Consider the following 15990-nt stretch of genomic DNA (forward strand, 5'->3'; position numbering starts at 1 on the left):
TTTCTTGTAATGGCTTTTGGATTGACGAATGCACCTGCAGCGTTTATGGATTTGATGAATCGAATATTCAAGAAGTATTTGGATAAGTTTATCATTATATTTATTGATGACATCTTGATCTATTCAAAGACGGAAGAAGAGCATGCAGCGCATTTAAGAACGACATTGGAGATATTACGGAAGGAGCAGCTTTATGCAAAATTTTCCAAATGCGAATTTTGGTTGAAAGAAGTGCAGTTTCTAGGGCACATCATCAGCAGAGAAGGCATTCAAGTGGATCCAACAAAGATTGAAGCTGTGTTGAATTGGGAAAGACCAAAGACGCCGACAAAGGTTCGAAGTTTCTTAGGTTTGGCAGGATATTATCGAAGATTTGTTAAAGATTTTGCGAAAATAGCAACACCGCTGACCAAGTTAACTCGACAAAGTGAAAAGTTCGAATGGAATAGTAAGTGTGAAGAAAGTTTTCAAGAATTGAAGAATCGGTTGGTGACGGCACCAGTATTAGTACTGCCAGACGAGCAAGGAAATTTTGTTATTTACAGTGACGCTTCATATCGTGGTTTAGGATGTGTGTTGATGCAACATGGTAACGTCATTGCATATGCGTCGAGACAACTTAAACCTCATGAGCAGAAATATCCTACGCATGATCTGGAATTGGCAGCAATTGTATTTGCATTGAAGCTTTGGAGACATTATCTGTACGGTGAAAAATGTGAAATTTACACGGATCATAAAAGTCTGAAGTATATCTTCACGCAAAAGGAACTAAACATGCGACAACGTCGATGGCTGGAATTAATTAAAGATTACGATGTTACAATCAGTTATCATCCAGGAAAAGCAAATGTTGTAGCAGATGCGCTAAGCAGAAAAGAAAGATTGAATCGGTTAACTTCATGCGAAGAATTGGCCAGGGAATTCGACAAATTGGAAATCGAAATTCGTATTCCCAATGAATCTGCAGAAACTATCTACGCTATGACTTTCCAACCAGAATTGCTGGAAAAGATTCGCCGTTGTCAAGAAGAAGTGATGAGTCAAGACGACAACTTAACAGGAGAAGAGATTACAACTCAGAAAGATAATGAAGGAATTTTACGTTTTGCGTCAAGAATCTGGATCCCTAACGTGGCAGAATTAAAAGAAGAAATTATGCGAGATGCGCACAATTCGAAGTATTCCATTCATCCAGGAAGCACGAAAATGTATCGCGATTTGAAGGAAAACTTTTGGTGGCCGAATATGAAGAAGGAGATAGCAGAATGGGTGAGTAAATGCTACACATGCCAGCGAGTTAAAGCAGAACACCAACGTCCGAGTGGGTTATTGCAACCATTAGACATTCCAGAATGGAAATGGGAACATCTAGCGATGGATTTTGTGGTAGGACTATCGAGGACTAGGGCAAATCATGATGCGATATGGGTAATCATTGACAGACTTACGAAGTCGGCACATTTTCTACCAATTAATGAAAGATTTTTGCTCGACAAATTAGTGCACATGTATCTCAAAGAAATTGTGATGCGTCATGGAGTACCAGTATCAATTGTATCGGATCGAGATCCTCGTTTCAATTCAAGATTTTGGAGACAATTCCAAGAATGTCTAGGAACGAAGTTGAATATGAGTACAGCTTATCATCCGCAAACTGACGGCCAAAGTGAAAGGACAATTCAAACGATTGAAGACATGCTACGAGTTTGTGCGATCGATTTTGAAGGCAGTTGGGATGAACATTTACCCCTAGTGGAATTTTCTTATAATAATAGCTATCACGCCAGTATTGGAATGCCACCGTATGAAGCATTATATGGGAGGAAATGCAGATCACCCGTGCATTGGGATGAAGTTGGAGAACGCAAGATTTTGGGTCCAGAATTAATTCAGCAGACAAAAGAAAAGATTAATCTTATTCGAAAACGAATCGAGGCAGCACAAAACAGACAAAGCAGATATGCAAACCAAGCCAGGAAGGATATGGACTATCAGGAAGGAGAACACGTATTGCTCAAAATATCGCCATGGAAAGGATTGACCAGATTTGGCAATAAAGGGAAATTAAAGCCACGATATGTTGGACCATTTGAGATTTTGAAGAAAATTGGGAAGGTTGCGTACGAGTTAGCTCTACCACCCCATATGCAGCACATTCACAACGTATTTCATGTATCTATGCTTAAGAGGTATAATCCTGATACAAGGCATGTAATAGAGTATGGACCAGTAGAACTTCATGCAGATTTGTCATATGTACAACAGCCAATAAGAATTCTAGATAGGCAAGAGAGGGTATTAAGAAATAAGTCTGTGTCATTAGTGAGAGTTTTATGGAGAAATCCAGTGGTTGAAGAATCAACCTGGGAGCTTGAAAGTGAAATGCTAGAAAAGTATCCTCAGTTATTTGCATAATTAGATTCTGAGGACAGAATCTTGTTAAGGGGAGGAGAATGTAACGACCGAGGAATTACGCTTGTATTATATTATAATAATAATAAATTATGTGTATTATTATGTGATTAAATGTGTTAAGTCGTTGAACCCTGACTGCTATGTGTTATGTGTTGGTTGTTTTGATCCAAACGTGTTTTGGATATTTATTGAACGTTTTATCGTCAGTTATATATATATTATATTAAAACCTGTACAGCTCAAAACTATGTTTTAAAAGCCCGTATTTCAAACAAAATCATTGGCCCTATTTTGCCAAAAATGCCCTATACCGTATCGCTATTCTGAACCCCTAGACGTTTTACAAATTGACCTTTTTCGCGAAAAACGACTTTTCCGGACCCCTTCGGGTACCAAAAACCCCACAAAAATCACATTTTTATTTTTATATGATTATGAAATTATCATATATCATTTTTCTTTGTATTTTTGTATTTTTCACAATTTTTGGGAATTTTTAGTATTTATTTTGTATTTATTGGATATTTAAAAATTCAATATTAATACCCAAAAATTATAAAAATTGGGGCCAAATATTTTTAATAGGAGTGTAATTAGACCCTTAATTTTATTTAGGGGTATTATTTTACATAGTATAAATATCTGATTTTTCAGTAATTATCTATTAATTAATTATAAAAAAAATCAGAAAATAATTCGGAAAATTCAGAAAGGGGGATTAGGGTTCTTGAAGTTCCTGGAATTAAAGCTAAGTTTGATAGTGATTCTGGCATCCAAATCAGTCGTGTGAGTACTCGTTTTGAAGCTTATGATCTGTAGTTTCTGATTATGCAAATGTTTTTGTTGTCTGATTTCTTGATTTTTGATTCGTATTTTCGGTTTTAATTCTTGAATTCGGGTTTTGATTTCTAGTTATTGTTTGATGTTATGGTTGTTAGAAACGTTTAGATCGTCATTTTTCCTGTCGATTGGTACCGGGTTTGCTGAGTTTCGTGTTGAGTTCGTGGTCGCCGGAAAACGCCGTCAACGGCGGCTGTGTTTCGGTTTCTGGGTTGGTGGTCGACGAGGACGAAGGAGAAAGGTGGGGGGACGTCGTCTAGGTTGCTGTGCCTCAGAAACGCAGAAGAATCGAACTGAAATCACTCGATTTGACTGTGTTTTGGTTCGCCGGAGTTTTCGCCGCCGGTGCCGAGTTCAGGCAGCCGGCCGGCGTGTTCATGTTCAACCCGGCGTCGACCCGGTTTCCAACCCGGTTTCGACCCGGGTTTGATCCTAAAAGTCCAACCCCTGTTCCTGTTTTTGTGTTTCTGATTAAATTAATAATTTATTTATATTTTAGTAATTAAAAATCAGTTTTAATAATTCTAATAATTAATTAAAAATTAGTTTTAAATTCTGAAAAATAGTATTATTAATTTCTAAATTATTTTATTAATTTACAAATTCTAATTTAATTATTTAATTATTTAATTATTTATCTAATTATTTATTAGTTATCTAATTAATTAATAATTGGGTAATTAATTAATAATTAGGTAATTAATTAATAAATAAGAATTAGAAATAATTAAGTGATATGATTAATAATCTAATAATTAGTTAATAATGCGAATAGTAATTCGATAATTAGAATTATTATTCGACCGATAATTGTTCGAAGAATATCGTAATAATTATTCGTATCTAATAATTAAATATAGATAATCAAGTGATTAATTAATCGTATAGGTATAGTAATAATAGCGATTCGATAGTTATTCGAGAATTGCGAGTAGCTCGTAGTTATACGAATGATTAATCGTTAAATGATTTATAATTCGAGTAATTTGTAGTTATTCGATAAATAGCGTATCGGTTAATTAAGTTGATTGATTATTTGTAAATAATCGATCTAATCGAATAAATATCGATAAGTTATAAACATTATAATAAATTGTGATTAATCCTGATAATTAGAGATTTATTATTTTAGATTATTAAATAAGCAATTATTAATTATTTATTAGTTATTTATTTATTCAATATTTAAAAAGTGATTAATTATTTCGATAATTAATCACATAATTTTCAATAAATCGTAACTTCTTCATTTTAACTCCAAAAATTATAAAAAAATTATTTTTGACTTTGATTTTTCTTAAATAATTATGTAAAAATTATTTTAGGATTTAAAAGGTTGTAATAATTATTTATATTGAATAATAAATTAAATCATCCGTATTTACTTCATAACAATTCAACCGTTAGTCCGATTTGAGTGAAACGAAGACCTCTAGACTCAGAAAAATGAGACGAATCCAATAAAAATGGTTGTAAGTTATAATTTCTTCTGAAAAAGAGTGGTTTGGTGATAATTGATAGTTCGTAGGTCCTAGTAGGGAGATAATTGAGCCGAATAAATCCCGAAAAATTATAATAAAATCAGATACGACTAGTAATGCAGGTATAAGCCCAGAATTGATTCTAAAAATAATTATAAATTTAGAAATTAATTATGTGCTTTACGTGCTACGTGCTTTATGTGATTATGTGAATAGATGTGCTGTATAAATGTATGTATATATATATATATATATATATATATATATGCGAGTCAGATAGAAACGCATGGGTAGACTGATAAGGTTGCGTGATATCAATTCAAGATACACGTATGTAGTAAATTATCTAAACACCTATCTTTCCATGATTTGTTCAGTGTTAGCAAGGCAGAGCAAGCTAGGGTCAGAAGGCAGTGAGTTAAACCAGGTTAAGTACGCGCAAGGCAAGTTTTTCCCCTATTCTAAATTCAGAATAGTGATTTATATTTCTTTTCTATCATATCAATTCTCTTTGATAATCATTGTTCATATACACTATTATCCATTTATTATTACTTGTTCCAGTTTCATTTCAATTCTTGATTTACCCAATTTATTGAATTCCCTGTTCATATTTTAATTCTTTTACCCTACATATATTCTGGTATATCCTGGTGTTGGGATATATCAATAGCATACCGATTGTTCCGGATGCTCAGCCTTGGACTGGATGGTTACTATAAAGGCTGGGTTTTTCCCAGACCATTAATTAATAGGCCATAGTTGCCTGAGTACTCCTTATGTTGGTTGGGTCTATGCAGTTGGGTATAGATCCGCACTATATTCTGACTGATCAGCAGATTATAGTGCATATGTTGGTTCTTGTTTCCAGTCTTGTTCATTTGGCACTCGCCATCATTGGCAAATTATTATCATATACAGATACAGATGGTTGTTCAAACCAGCAGCTTATTGGTTCATTTATTTCTCTCTCTTTATAATATATATATATTGTTGCAGGCTTGTTGAGCAATTTTGGCTCATTTCTTTTATTGTCACTCCTATTGTTTTACAGTTAAGGTAGAGAATGAAACCCATCAGGACCCGCATAGTCAAGAAGCGAGTCAAGCAGCGGGACCCTCTTATACCAAGAGTGTTCCTTCCTATTCTCGAAGAGAGTTTTGAATTGCCAGATCAGGTGTAGCAGGATAAGTAGTAATGTTGGGTTGAATAAAAGTCTTGTGTAGTTTGAATAAAAGATTGCGTAGTGAAACTGTAGATAGAATAAAGTTTTGTAATAAAGAGAGTTCTTGAGACAGGTTTTATTTAGTTGAGTTTGTAATAAAGTGTAGTGCATGATTCTTGTTTCCAAACTCAAACCTTAAAAGATCCTGAGTAGTGATAGTTCGGGGTAATTATTATATTTATATTCCGCTTGTGCAGGTATAGTTAGTAATTGTTGTTAATAATGCCCCAAATCTATACCCCGGATTTGGAGGGTGTTATACCTTATGCATAGTTATGGATATCCTATAAGTTTGAGCTCCTAAATCATTCACAATCTCTTCCTAAAAATCACGGAAGAAGATGGTGAATAGTGTTTTTCAAGAACTAAAATTTTTGTTCTTAAAGTTTTGTTTAGTTTAAGCTTGGATAAGGACTTTAAGGGTGATTCCAAGCCATTCTCTTGATTCTCCACTCTCCAAGGAAGGTATAACCCCTCCAAACCCTAACTTTATTTGAGTAATTAGGTTTAGTTTTGTTGATTTTAATTCATGGGAGGCTTGCTTGTTGTGAATGTAGAGATTAGTTAGTTTTGTGAAGTTTTGGAGTGGTAATTCTTGGATTGTTGATTAATGAATTTAAGTGTAGTTAAATTCAAGTTTAAGAATTAGTATAAATTGTTAATGTTGAGTTGTTGGGGCTGTTATGATGTAGTATGGATGGAGTTTTGATTGGTTTGTGATTGTGGATTGATTGTGGGTTGAATTGGAGTGTTTTAAATTTGGGTAATCGCGTAAACATAGCCGTCGTAATGTCCGATTTACTTTAGACTGTTTTGGTTCTTAACATTAGGACCCGTGAACTCACTGCTAGGTTTTGACCATTGCCATGATTAGATAGTTCATGTTACGAGCTTCGTTTTGATATGTAGTTCGTTTGATTCCGATGTACGGTTTAGGAGAAACGGCCATTTTAAGTAACGACGTTTCGCGAACGAATCATTACCCCTCGCCTTACTTTGAAACATAGGTTAAAGATCTAAAGGACTAATTGGAGTATGAAACATTTATGTAAAGTGTGTTAGGCAGTTGGTAAGATACTCGCGAAAGAATCGCCTTAAAACTCGTAATGGTTAATTTATTAAAAATGGTGGAGCCGAGGGTACTCGAGCGAATTAAGAGAATCAGTAAGCGCAAAGCGAGCGTTAGAGTCTAAATTGCTTAAAGTATAGATTTATAAGTGACTTTGGTTTAATTCCAACTTATATGTTGTATATAGGTTACCAGACTCGTCCCAAGCCATTTATAACCCCCAGTCGCTCAGGCAAGTTTTCTACCTGTTATACTGTTGTGGTGATGTATATATGTATATGCATTATCTTGTGATAGATGCATGTTGGTTAATTAGCAAATTTTGCGATATATTGAAGCATGCTGAGATGGTATATATATGCATGTCTGTTTCGTAATCTGGTTATCTATCTGTTGATTTCAATGCTTATAGTTGCATAATAGCTATGCTAGAGATAAGCGGTAATTTGCATATACCCTTAGTATAGGGGACCCAAAGGTGAATTTTTTTTCCTAAAACCGCGAGTCGATGCTCCCGAGTATAATATATTTATATTTATATATATATATATATATGAATAGTTTTTAAAACTATGAATCAAATAAGGTTTATTCGATAACCTTATTTTATTAATGAATATTATTTTGAATATTCATTCAAGGGCTTATGACCCCGTTATTTTATTAATGAATATTATTTTGAATATTCATTCGAGGGCTTATCACCCCGTTATTTTATTAAATATTATTTTGAATATTCATTCGAGGGCTTATGACCCCGTTATTTTATTATTGAATATTATTTTGAATATTCATTCAAGGGCTTATGACTCCGTTTATTTTAATTAATGAATATTATTATTTGAATATTCATTTGAGGACTTATGACTCCGATTAACTACTAATTATTATTCTTTATTTTATTAAGGAATAATGTGTCGATGATCAAACTTACTTTTGATTATTCAAATAAAGATATTACTTACGTATAAGTATATCTTTGGTTATTTAATATTCATTTCAAGTATAAGTTTTACAACTTCTACTTCAATTATTTTTATAAAGATTATTCTTTATGGGAATATTATTTAAATAATAATATTCAGATATTTTCTAATATATTGGGACTGAATTATTTTATTAAATCAGCATCACTCCAAACATTCTTAAAAATGTTTTGCGAGTCTTCAAAATGATTTTAAAAGTTAGAGCGGATCCAAAAACTCATTTTTATATTTAAGATCCTCCTTTCGAAGGGGATTTAAATACTCGCTCAAAACCTGAGGGATCCGGCTCTGTGGTGTATTGTATATTTGCAACAAGGTTGCTATTTTGATAAAAGAATTTTTGATTACTTACCCAACACTCGGGAAGTAAAATTCTTGGAACAAGTTAATCCATTAACAGACATCGTCTGGGAAATATCGGTGAGTTCTCCTTTCCAACTAGATATGTCTTCTTGGTGGAGTCGTATCAACAAGTTTCTACTTAGGGAAAGGGGGAACGAGCTTTACGTTTCAGAGTCATGGATTTCATCTGAACTAGGAGTGGCGTAAGTGGTCGAGTGGTGCCGGCCCAGCCTTATTATATTGGCCCAAATGGCCTGGAAGTTCCGCAAGACGGTACATTCCTTAGGAGTCCAGTGTTCGGTTGACAAGTAAATCCGACAGGTTCTCCTCTACATGTAGAAAATGGTGGGGTTGCACTACTACGACTGATCATCGTAAGTGGTCTTCCTCGCGCGGTAAACTCCCGTAATGAGTTCATCATCCAATTGGATATTTCTGCAACACTACCCAGAGCACTTCGATAGAAAGGCTACGGTTGGGCGATTGTTGAGTGTTGGCAGGGTCAAGTTTTCAAAATGATGTTTGCATCAAATGAAGTATCTCCTAACTTCATTTTATTTTGATGATATTTTAAAGATTGATTCTATACAAGTTTTGTCTCGTAGCTTAATCTATGGGATGAACTATTTATACATTGAACGGTGGTAGTTCAAGTAGTATTCGGAAAAGATATAAGTATATTGAAGTATCTTGTAACTTCATCTTTTAAACTTATATCTAGTAAATGATTATCTTGTGCATGTCAAAGATTTTCAGAAAAACGTTGAGACAAGGTTAGATATATGAGATCACCTTGCAACGATATTTTTTTATACAGTTATAAACTGGAACTCTGTGTATATTATACATGTCAGAGGATTTCAAAGATTGTGAAAAGTATATGTATATATATACTGAATATTTTGCGACTTGGTCGCGTTAAGATATCAACTTGGTTCATTTCTTCTTGACCAAGATTTTCATGAGTACTATGAGAATGCTCATATATTGTTAATCATTATACACATTATTTTGGTGGGCTTGTTGCTCACCCTTGCTTTCTTCTTTCATCACACAACAACAGATAGAAAAGATGAACAAGACCAAGCTTCCAATTCGCAAGCGGTTAGAAAACATTCCGCAGTTTTCTGGAAGCATTGATGCCGCCGTAGCTGAGGTAGGAGCTACCAATAGGCTAGGTTTTCCACTATTGATGAACCAGACTTATGTATAATATGAATTGTAATAATGTCAAGGAATATGCAAATTATTCAGAAACCCCTTTTGAGGTGAAATGGTTTATAATTGTGAAATAAAATGACTCGTGTTATTTTTGGATATTCATCTCTGAGACTATAACTTGTGGTGTGTGTGTTTATTGTGGGGTCACAGTACAGAGTAGTTGATTGTTTATTAAGATTGGGTGTTATTAAGGGAAATGGAACTCGTGATAACCCGGATCCCCGACCCCGGATTTGGTGGTGTTACAGAAGTGGTATCAGAGCTAAGCGTTATAAACCTCAGAGATGATTTAACGTTAAGATAATAAGTTCACTCAGATAATAAGAACTCTTGCCAAGTTCATAGTCGGGCTACCTAACATAGTACTGACAGTTAAAACCCTTACGGGAACCCTTATAAATATTATGATAGTAACATAGTTCGTTCTCATATAGGGCAGCAGGGCACCGAACCCTGAGGTTCAGGAGCATCAGCATGAGGATGTTTTATTACATGTTGGAGATCAAATTGTGAATCTGATAGAGTACCCTAACGAGGGACCGGATGAGATTCATATTGAGAATGTTGCGGTTGAGGATGTTATCCCAGAAGGGATTGTTGCCGAGGAGGATCTCGTGGAGGATCCTGACGAGAATGAAGAGAGGACCGCTGAGGAATTGATGACCGTAGTCAAGGCGACTACCAGAGCAAGAATGGCCGCGAGGGTGGCACTAGAGGATGAAGAGTTACCAAGGGTACAAAGGTTAATGAGGGCAGAAGGAGTGGGGCCTTCCACGGCACCAATTATACCCGTATCAGACCCTCTTCCCGAGGTTCCTGAAGACATTCATGAGGTTCCACCAATTCCTGTTCCCTCCTCTGTACAGAGCTCAGCACCTACTGAGGAAATGCCACCTTTATCTCCTGCACCATTGTCACATGATACCGTGCTTGGTTATCCATTTGGATCCCCTGGGCCTGCACCACCTGCACCCCATGGACTGCTAGATGCAACCACTCAGGCTTCTCTTATCGCCGATTATTACATGACTTTGGGTGGCCTGTCTGAGGCCCGTAATGTTAGGAGTGATCTGTTGGATCGACTTACTGTACCAAGGATTGAGGGTGGGGTACTTCCGGCAGGATTATCTCATAGCATGGAAAGGATTGAGGCTACCACCCGTGTTACAGCTAGAGGCCATCTTGAGGGTCAGATTGATCCAGCTCTACTTGCAACTATCTTAGACCTCATCACCTCTGTGATGGAGCAGGTTAGGGATGTCATGCGTGCCCGCATTTCTTGATCCATGGTAGTGTGCAGAGCCAGAGCGATCAGACAAGGGTTTCATGTAGCACCTCTTTTGGAGGATTAACCTAAATTATGAATGATTAGTTTTAATGACTAGATGATTATCTATGGTAGTACTTTTGGGATTGAAGCGATCAGATCAAATGATGTAATTCTCTTTAATGTGTTCAGTTGTTGTACCCTCGAACAAATGGTTATGTATATATTCATTAATTTCAGTTCAGATCAGTTTGTTTGTGATAAGTTCATATTGTTAGTTGCACTATCAGCACTTAATAGTGTCGTGAAGTTTATAGAACTTGAGAATTCATAATTTGCAATCATGCAAGGACTATACGAGGGAAAGATTTAAGCAAAGTAAGTAAGACAAATATCCAGAGGTTCTCAAAATTTTTTTCCCAAGCATTATGCCCCATGAGGAATAAGATTAGGGGCAAACCTTGAATGTGATAATCAGGGAGGTCGTAATTAAGGTATAAGGAACCCAGAATATAGTGAAGTGGAAAATGAGGATTTTAAATTAAAAGATAACCCCAATTATGGGGAGTAGGAAGAAATATTTAGACTGAGAAAACAGAAGTCGAGCAAGATAGGAAGAACCAGGATGGTACTCCTATTGGGAAATTCATGGACCTATCTAAACAAAACTTATACTTTTATTTCCAACCACCACCTTGAGGAAACAATGCGGTGAGAAATTTTTTCAGGACCTTTAAGTCGCTAAGCTCTCAGAGTTCCAAGGAAGAAGCTGACCTAGCCGAGGCAAGAGCCTGGCTAAAGGAAATAGAGAAATGATTTTATATTCTAAATGATTGATGAAGCGCAAAAGACTGTTTTGTCGCTTACCCTCCCAAGAGAGAGGTCACCCGCTGGTGAAAGGCCAAGAAAGGCACGGAGCAAGAGATTATAATAAACTGATTAAAGTTCAGTCAATTGTTTTCGGGAAAGTAATTCCCAAGGTTATGGAGAGAGTGTAAAAGCTTCAGAGCCAGAACAAAGGCGGACGAGTATGATGAAATATGAAGCTAAGTTGTAAAAGTTGTCAAGATTCGTTCTGATGACAAGAATCCCAGAACGATGTGATGTTTGAAGTCAATGATTAGTGGGTTCATGAAATAATGATAAGAGAAAGGAAAATAAAAAGAAACTGAAGTGGAAAGGAATATAAAGGCAATAGAGTTTGAGGAATGATAAGGGAGTTGGGTAGGAGGAAACCCTAAAGACTCGTAGCAATAGAAATAGAAAAGTATGTAATCGTCAGGATGAGGGTGATTCACCATGAATTAAAGTTGATGATTGAAGGAATAAGAGATACATATATTTTATCCCCTGTAGGTTGGGAGGATTCAAGGAAACCTTGAGATAGTTCGAAGGATAAATAATGAGACGCGGATAGACTGAGGAGACAAGGAAGTAAGAAATTAGGAAAATTGGATGAAGGAAGTGACCTTCAAGAATGTGAAGTATAAGATCGGTGGCTTGATACCCAGAAAGGGAGACGCCAGGTATGAAAGATATCCCAACATTGAGGTGACTGTTGAGATAAACAACAAAAGTAAATAAGGAATTATTAAGAAGAAGTTCACGTTGAACACGCCCAATATCTTCCAGAACATCCTTGTTATTGTTACCAAATTAGGCATATACTATCGAGGTGGAAATGATTGAATAAGACACCCTTATCAGGAATATATGACTTGATTTATCCTTGGAAGGATGCATGTACCTTTTTAAAGGTGGAATTAAGGATAGAACATCGGTAACTTAAAATGAATCCTAGGGGAATGCATAAAGGTTGGTATTTCACCCTCAATAGGGATAGTATGAGTTTTGACAGTATGAATTGGAAAGTATTAAGGTAATAACAACCTTTAGGAATCAGTGGAGAAATTTTTCAGAAGTATATAGACAATGATTCTGGTATTAATAAATGGTATCTTGATATGCCCTGTATCTAGGGAATACAGGAGGAACGATTCAAGGATAACCTTAGAGATTTTACAAGGAGAAAGGTAATACTCAAAATTCTTAAGAATAGAAATGTTGATAAAGGAAATATGACGTAATTATAATGATGCCAAGTGGGGCACGTGTTAAACCACGAGAAAGTATGGATCGAACCAGTAAAGGTCGAAATTGTTCAGGGCAATTAGGACCTAAGATAAAAGATGTTCTAAGTATGATTGAGAGTCAGTCGTGACAGTGATTAACCTCTAAAGACTGAGGCAATAACTTATGGAAAAATGGTGATATTTTTTTTACTCATCAGATTTTAAGGAAAACATCTTCACATAAGCAGTGATTAAAATGAGGTAGAAAATTTATTTGGAGGTGGTTAAAATGACATTGACTGTAAGGAAATTTTACTATCAGGAAAGGCCAAAGAGGTGGCCGACACCTTAAAGATAAGGGGATAATTATAGGCGCTTGTGCCAAAGGAATACAGTGATGATGGTTAAAGCTGTGAAGGTTGTATTATGGTTTGGAAGATTGACATTCCTTCTGATGACTGTGCAATACCCAACCGTAATAGTAGTTGGTAAAGGTTTAATTCGTGTAATCGCCATGAGCGGGCTATCTATCTCAGAAGGTACTATCTTGAGATAAGCCAGGACCATGTTTCAAAAAGGACTAGATGAACCTTTGAGTTAAGTCTTCTATTTAAGGCATATGATTAAGAATGGTATTAACCTGCTATCATTGCTTTGATTGAAACTCTTCTGCAATTTTATCTGCTTCATGTCATAAAAGTATGTCAGAATTTGGAGTGTTCTTCATGAATTATGATTGGTGATTATGTTAACTCCTTAGAAGAATTCTATACGACATGTATGGACTCCGTATGGTTAGATATTAAGATTTCATGGAAAGTGAACGATGGCAGTAGGTCAGTGGTGGACCATAGTAATGCAGCAATGATTTTGCGAGTAATGAGCTGATTACAACCGTGAGAGTTGTATTGGAATGGATGTTGAGATTGAGTACCACTAATCGGGTCTTGTTGACATATAAGTTATCTTTGATAGAAAAACTAGGTCGATTATTTACCTATTGAATATTTATTCCTTCTTATCAATAGAGAGTCGTATTACTATACGAGGATGATTGCGGTGCAAGCATAGAATTCCAGTAACGATGATGTCTAGAATGAGATCCCAGATTCAATTTTCGATATCGAGGGAGTTTCAAAGGTGATCGTGTATAAGCTCGAGCAAGAGCATGGGTCCATAGAATGATGGATGGAATAGTAAATATTTAAGCATGTGAAATGCGATGCTATTATACTTGATGTGGATTTATATACATATATGTTTTGTTCTCCTATGTTAAACATCTATAGTTCAGAGGTAGATTCCAAGCCAGATATTTTATGGCAGTATATTTTATATATATACAATTCTCTTCAATTCGTTCTTTTCTCTCCTTTTCATTTCATATAAGCTGGGAAGAACAACCCTTTCAGAAGGGGAGGTATTGCCGAATGACTATCTATCTGTGTGATAGAAGCCTAGTAGGATACCATCTATTGTTTAATTGCTTGTCAAGTACTAAAGGCTGGCCACCTTCTGTACTAACTATGCAATAGAACAAGTGTTCATGATCATAGTGATCTCTCAACAAATTCCTTTACTTCTATATGATGGATCAAGCTTTCGAAGATGGAAGCAGCTAAAGGAAGTAGTATCAGTACGGTGGTATTCCGATTCTAACGCGTTAGTGATACTAAGGTTGACGTGGTAATTAAAAGGTTATAGAACGCTAACGAGCAAAAGTATAACCAGTATAATATTAGGAACGGAAGGTAGTAGCGATTACGAACTGGAAAAGAATGGGTATTGAGAAGCAAAAGCTCTAATGCTAAAAGCTATAATGAGAGTATGTGCAATAGACTTGAAAGAATTTGGAATGATCACTTAACGCGGATTGAGTTTTCTCACGATAATAGATCGCATATCAGGTATCGAGATGCCGTCTTATGAGATCTTTGAGGGAAGACAATGTCGATCTCCCTTATATTAGGATGAAGTTGTAGAGCGCAAGATGCTCGGACCAGCAGTGGTCCAAAGGACCAGGGATATAATAGATCTAATCAGAGGACGGCTGGTAGTAGCCCAAGATGGACATAAGAAGTATGTTGATTTGATATAAAAGGACAAATAATAGGAAGTAGGGGACCTAGTGCTGTTATAGGTATTCCCTTGGAAAGGATGGATGAGGTTCGGAAAGAAAGGAAAGCTAAGCCCACGAATTGTTGGACCCTTGGAGATATTAAGACGTATTGGGAAGTTAGCATATGAGCTAGCCCTACCCCCGAACCTGTAGCAAGTTCATAATGTGTTCCACATATCAACGTTAAGGAAATGTAATTCGGATGCCAGACAAATAGGGGCATATGAGCGCATAGACATGCAACCAGACGTAACCTACATGGAGCAACCAGGAAGGTTTATAGATCAAAAATGGACAAATGCTTAGGAGAAGAGTTATCAAACTAGTCAGAGTTTGATGGTAGAACCACAATGTGGGAAAATTACTTAAGAGCTAGAAAGTGCAATGCTAAGAAAGTATCCTTACTCATTTTCTATCTGATTCCGTGACGGAATCCTTTTAAGGAGGGGAGACTGTAATAACCCCAATTTTTGGAATTTTTGAAACCCTTATGAATAGTGTTTTGCTGATTATGCTGAATAAGAAAACTGTTCATGCCACACTATGTAGGGATTCTTTTATGGATATTCTGAGATTTTATTGGTGCTCTATATGATATATAAGTGTATGTAAAGATCGTCAGAATCCAAATTTGAACCTTTTGATTTTTCCCGAAAATCCACCAGATATCGAAAGAATTGAGTATAAGGTAACAGGATAAAAAGGATTTAAATTCAAGGATTTTAATAGAGGATCATAAAAAGGAATATAATGTATTGAGAAAGGTTAAGGGAACCTAAATAATAAGATCCCGGGTATGATTCCTCAAACGATAAACGAAAACGAAAGTTAAGCGAACCGTATAACAGATCAGCGGTCATTAGCCAAATAATTAAAAGCTAATCAAAGAGATTAGTGGGGATGATGTCATCAAACCAATGAGAAGAGGACAAAGTAGGGAGGGTGACACC

The sequence above is a fragment of the Apium graveolens genome, chromosome 7 (assembly GCF_009905375.1).
Source record: "Apium graveolens cultivar Ventura chromosome 7, ASM990537v1, whole genome shotgun sequence".
NCBI lineage: Eukaryota > Viridiplantae > Streptophyta > Magnoliopsida > Apiales > Apiaceae > Apium > Apium graveolens.